At 43.9% G+C, this 6000-nt stretch overlaps 1 protein-coding gene across 1 annotated transcript in view; it reads right to left on the reverse strand.

Moving 5' to 3' along the window:
• Positions 1–2782, reverse strand: part of LOC132825815 (dual specificity testis-specific protein kinase 2-like) — a 99066-nt gene extending 96284 nt beyond the window's left edge. The window contains exon 1 of the mRNA XM_060841322.1: positions 2444–2782. The gene's annotated coding sequence lies outside the window, so the exon portion shown is untranslated. The remainder of the gene's footprint in view (positions 1–2443) is intronic.
• Positions 2783–6000: the final 3218 nt, after the last annotated feature.

Genomic DNA, 6000 nt, shown 5'->3' on the forward strand with positions numbered 1-6000 from the left:
ATTAAAATAAGACTTATATATATGTGAAATAGAAATGAATTCCCTCTGGTATGAGTACTACAAAGGCATGTTTTTTGGATTAATAGGAATTTTTACTTTCTTTTGAAATCTTTCAACTTCATTATATGTGAATATTTTGGTTCATTGTATTTTATCTACATTTCTTTTGCATGATAAACTTATGTTTTATTGTTAAACCCAAATCAGCAGTTTTGCATGTTCATATTTTAGTGAAAGACAACCTCATTTAAACCAATAAAGACAGATTTCATTCTAGGATCTGACTTGTCCAATAATAACAGTAGTTGGGATCATAACAGTAGTTGTATAATAGTTATGTCCGTGCTTCTGCGTTGCCTTGACATTGAACTGTCACTAACAACTTGCATTTATCTAATAGCTTTAACGTCGTGGAACATCCAACGTTGTGTAAAAGGAAAATTACCAGACAAAAGTTGGCACCAGTCACATTATAATATATTCAGAGAGCTTGGTTACAGATGTAAGTTTTAACAAAGCATCTTAAAATAGAAAACAAAAACTTGAAAGGGTTCAGAAAAGATTTACAAGAATGTTGTCAGAGTTGGGGGATTTGAGCTATAGGGAGAGATTGAATAACCTAGGGCTGCTTTCCTTGGAGCATCAGAGGCTGAGGGCTGACTTTATAGAGGTTTATAAAATCATCAGGGTCATGGATAGGATAAATAGACAAAGTCTTTTCCCTGGGGTGGGGAAATCCAGAACTAGAGGGCATAGGTTTAAGGTGAGAGGGGAAAGATATAAAAGAGATCTAAGGGGCAACTTTTTCATACAGAGGGTGGAATGTGTATGAATTGCGCTGCCAGAGGAAGTGGTGGAGGCTTGTATAATTGCAACATTTTAGAGGCATTTGGATGGGTGTATGAATAAGAAGGGTTTGGAAGGATATGAGCTGGATGCTGGCTGGTGGGACTAGATTAGGTTGGGATATCTGGTTGGCTTGGACAAGTTGGACTGAAAAGTCTGTTCCTATGCTGTACGTCTCTATGACTCAATGAGAAGCTGAGAAGCAGAGAGATTGGGAGAAGGAATTCCAAAACGCAGATCCTCAGAAGCTGCAGTGTGGCCACTCTTGGTGAAGATTCAAACTGTGAATCAGGATAAGTGAGTTGGAGGCACCAGAGGTTACAGCATTGTAGAACAGGAGATTGTAAAGTTAGAGGGGTGATAGACTTGAAATCAAGGTTGAGGATTTTAAAGTCAAGGTTTTGCTCAAATTGGAGTCAATACATGTCTGCAATCGTTAAGTGGGACTTAATGAGAATTAAGAGATGAGAAGCTAAGTTTTAGGTGATCTTAAATCTATGGAATGTGGAATAGGTTGAATAATTAAATCTGTGGGAGGAATGGTGGCACAGTGGTTAGCACTGCTGCCTCACAGCGCCAGAGACTCGGGTTCAATTCCCACCTCAGGCGACTAACTGTGTGGAGTTTACACATTCTCCCCGTGTCTACGTGGGTTTCCTCCAGGTGCTCCGTTTTTCTCCCACAGTCCAAAAATGTGCAGGTCAGGTGAATTGGCCATGCTACATTGCCCGTAGTGTTAGGGATAAATGTAGGGGAATGGGTCTGGGTAGGTTGCGCTTCGGCGGGTCCGTGTGGACTAGTTGGGCTGAAGGGCCACACTGTAAGTAATCTAATCTAAAGATAACAAAAGAAGAATGATTGTTTCTTCAAGGGATCAGCCTGGATAATGAAGATCCTGATTTCCCAATACCCAGTCACAGATTTGAAGTGCAATTTGTCACTATAGACCTGAGCAAAAGGTGGTAACTGTCTAATGTCTAACCAGGTATAGATCTACATTTGGTGCATGTTAGTAAAGGCCACTATAGTGAAAAATGAAGCAGATGTTACTTATGCATTAACAACTAGCAACCTCGCACCGTTGACGCTCTCTGCCTATGCAAATCCCCGAGGCTATTTTCCTTCGTATTTTGGAAAAAGGCACTTTGAAATATCTCCGATCAAGTAAAATGCTCTCTATTAATCTGGATAGAATGAATTCGCAGTCTTTTTTTTGTTCCCAATCAATCCATAGCCTTGGCGGTGGTGCACTGACCCAGCAGAACACAGACTGTACTGGAGGCATTACGGATGTCAATTTGATCATGCAATTTACACACAAGTAAATTTACATTTATAGTGCCTTCTTAACTTTAAACTGAGACCTGACTCCAGTGAGTTTCGGCAACCGTTTCTGAGCTCTAACCGTGAGCAAGGCACTAGAACTATTATTCCTGATCATCATTAGACTTTACCGTAACTGTGGTGTAAAAGAATAAAAGGTTGTAAACACTTTTAACGATGCGATACATCGATCACCCCAATTCTAAGATCGGAGGTGACGGGATAAACACAGAAAGTTTGGGTCGCAAATCGAAAGCCGGCTTCTCAAACCTACCCCAGACGGCAAGTGGCAAGGAGCCGGCAGCTTCAGTCACTGGGACCAGGCTCTCTCCTGTCTCCTCTGTTCCAAGCTGAGTTCGATCTCGGTGTCAAACGCCCGCAGTGGGGGAAATCTCCTCCCGGTTCACAGCCCCAAGATGTTTTGGGGCGGGAGCATTGCCGAGGGCATGGCTGGCGGGGGGGGATCCGAGCCCCCGGGCAGAAGCGGACTCAGCTAGCTGTGATGCTGGAGTCGCATTCCCCCCGGGCTCCGCTCTCCCACGTTGTCCGAGAAACTCCGGCTTCCTTTTCGCCGCTCACAAGAACACGGCCAGATCACAGGATTCAGCGCATGTCACCCACAGCGCCGGGGCTGTACTTCCCCACAGCCATTCACACAGGCACACGCTGCGTGCTCGCTTTATTGCCGGTAGTCTCAAAAACCCAACCGAGAAATGAAATCTAAACCGACAGTGGTAAGACCGGCCTGAAATTACAAACATCAATGGAACAAGCTGTTTTGGTTTTGTTTTCTACCCTCGACAATCCCGAGCTGATGTTATAAGTCTCCCCTGCCTCACTGACACTCCAACATTGCTGCTTCCGTCCCTCAGTCTTGGAGTCAGCGATTCACAGTCCACTCAACCCTCATCATTATATCCTTGTCTCCTCTCTATCATCTCCTCCAGCCTTGAAACCACTCCAACAATCCTAAGTCTCTTTCCTTCTCTAACTGTTCCTCAGTCCTTAGCAATCCGACCTCGGAGCCAAAAGGTTCCAGTGTCCACTTCTCCCCCCACCTTTATGTACACAAATCAAGGCTGATACTTGGTACAGTATCCGGAAGGTACTGCATTGTAGGAAGCACCACATTTTAAACATTTTAAGCTGGGGCATTGGGTATGTGGAAAAAGGTCTCATACCTGAGGAGCAGGGGTGTTATTTTCAATATCATAGCCATTTTAAACATCTTCATTTAAATCAGAAAATAATACCCAAAATTAAAGCAGAAAGTGCTGGAGAAACTCAGCAGCTCTGGCAGTATTTATATAGAGAGAAGTACAGTTAACTGGCAGAATATCCCCAACTCCGGAATAACATGGTCAATGGCTCGATCAAGAAAATGGGATTCTCAATGTCACGAAATAAGGTCCAATTTCAAAGCAAGATGTGAATCTCACCAGTGGTGGCAAAAAGGCTTTTTTGCATGCATTATGATTATCTCATTTTACCTCATTTACATGAAGTTGTAGTTCTTCCAGCCAGTGGCGTGAAACTAGACTGCAACACTTCCCAATGTGAAAGTTAGACTGGGTCCCCCGGAGCCCCACAAGCACTTGCTCTTCTGGGTCTGTATCTTGGCTGACACTCCTCTCATCTCAGGACATGCATGCACCATGCACAGTGACCATCTGCAACACCCCCCCCCACCTCCAATCTGCAGATGTTGGTATCAGACATACGTATCATGACATATTTCCCTCTTACTTGGAATACAATTCACTATTTCAATACCACAGTTCACTGACATTTGACATTGCAGTGCTGCTAGCAAACTGCTTTGCACCAGGGACAGACACTCATCTCAGACAGGGTGCATCTCAGGGCTATAAGCTTTTTCCCTAGCACTGACTCATTTTGTGCATCTACTTGGACGCAAACAGCATCTTCGCTTTGTCTTGCTTTTTGTGCATTTGTTCTCACAAAATACTTAAGGCATTGCCTTGTCTTTGAGCACAACCACAAAGCCAGGCAGCTTGTCATGGCTGTGGGAAGTAATCAGTCGAAAGGTGAGGCATATTGTTTTATGGCACTATGCTATGTTAATGCCATACCTACAACATCCGCCAGCAGCTTATGCAGCAAGCTCACTGAATGTCCCTCAATGAAATGGCCAAGTCTAATTGTCTTCAGTCAAGGGGGACTATGGCCAATCAAAGGACATTGCTGCTGTTAGTCAAGAACAGCATCTGATTTCTGTCCAGAGACTTGGACACGGTCAGGCAGCCACTTGGTGCATTTCAGGGTTAGGGCGTCCATGTCACTACAGTTCTGTGAGTAGGCCACAGTCAGTTCTGATGGAAGTAGTCCAGTAGTCCAAATGGTAACTCATTTGGGGACCTTCACAGTTTTCAGTCAGGAGTCTGTTCAGTCAGCAACAAAATTCCCTCTCATTATTTTTCTGCTGCATGAACCTCCAAGGACTGTTTATGTCAGCGGCTTCCAAAGCTGGAAGTCTATGCTTGGAATGGCAGTAGTATGCCAATCAGCATAGAACTTAGAACATAGAACATAGCACATTACAAGCTCTTCAGCCCTCATTGTTATGCCAAGCTTTTATCCTACACTAAGATCAAACTAACCTACATACCCTTCATTTAACTATCATCCATGTGCCTATCCAAGAGTCGCTTAAATGTCCTTAATGTATCTGACTCTACTCCCACTGCTGACAGTGCATTCCATGCATGCACCAGTGTCTGTGTAATGAACCTATCTGTAACATCTCCCCAAAATCTTCCTCCAATCATCTTAAAATTATGCCCCCTCTTGATAGCCATTTCCATCCTGGGATAAAGTCTCTGGCTATCCACTCTATATATGCCTCTCATCATCTTGTACAGCTCTATCAAATCACCTCTCAGTCTTCTTTCCTCCAATGAGAAAAACCTGAGTTCCCTCAACCTTTCTTCATAAGACATGCCCTCCAGTCCAGGCAGCATCCTTGTAAATCTCCTCTGCACCCTCTCTAAAGCATCCACCTTCTTCCTCTAATGAGGCGATCACAACTGAATACAATATTCCAAGTGTGGTCGAACCAGCACTTTATAGAGCTGCAGCAGAACCTTGCAGCTCCTAAATGCAATCCCCCGCTAGTGAAAGCCAACATACCATATGCCTTCTGAACAACCCTATCAACTTTGGGTGGCAACTTTAAGGCATCTGTGGAACTGGACACCAAGATCCCTCTGTTCCTCCACACTGCTAAGAATCCTGCCTAACCCTGTAATCTGCATTCAAATTTGACCTTCCAAAATTAATCGCCTCACACTTTTCCAGGTTGAACTCCATCTGCAATTCGCCGACCAGCTCTGCATCTTGTCAATGTTCTGTTGCAACCTACAACAACCCTTCACACTATCCACAACTCCACCAACATTCATGTCATCAGCAAATTTACTAACTCACCCTTCCACTTCCTCATCTAGGTCATCTATAAAAATCACAAAGAGCAGAGATCCCTGAACAGATCCCTGCAGAACACCACTGATCACTGAGCTCCAGGCTGAATACTTTCCATTTGCTACCACCCTCTGTCTTCTACGGGCCAGTCAAATCTTTATCCAGACAGCCAAATTTCCCTGTATCCCATGCCTCCTTACTTTCTGAATAAGCCAACCATGGGGAACCTTATCAAATACCTTGCTAAAATCCATGTACACCACATCCACACTCTACCTTCATCAATATGTTTTGTCACAACTTCAAATAATTCAATAAGGCTTGTGAGGCATGACCTTCCCCTCACACAGCCATGCTGACTACCTCTAACTAATCTATGATTTTCCAAAT

The sequence above is a fragment of the Hemiscyllium ocellatum genome, chromosome 21 (genome assembly GCF_020745735.1).
Source record: "Hemiscyllium ocellatum isolate sHemOce1 chromosome 21, sHemOce1.pat.X.cur, whole genome shotgun sequence".
Lineage (NCBI taxonomy): Eukaryota > Metazoa > Chordata > Chondrichthyes > Orectolobiformes > Hemiscylliidae > Hemiscyllium > Hemiscyllium ocellatum.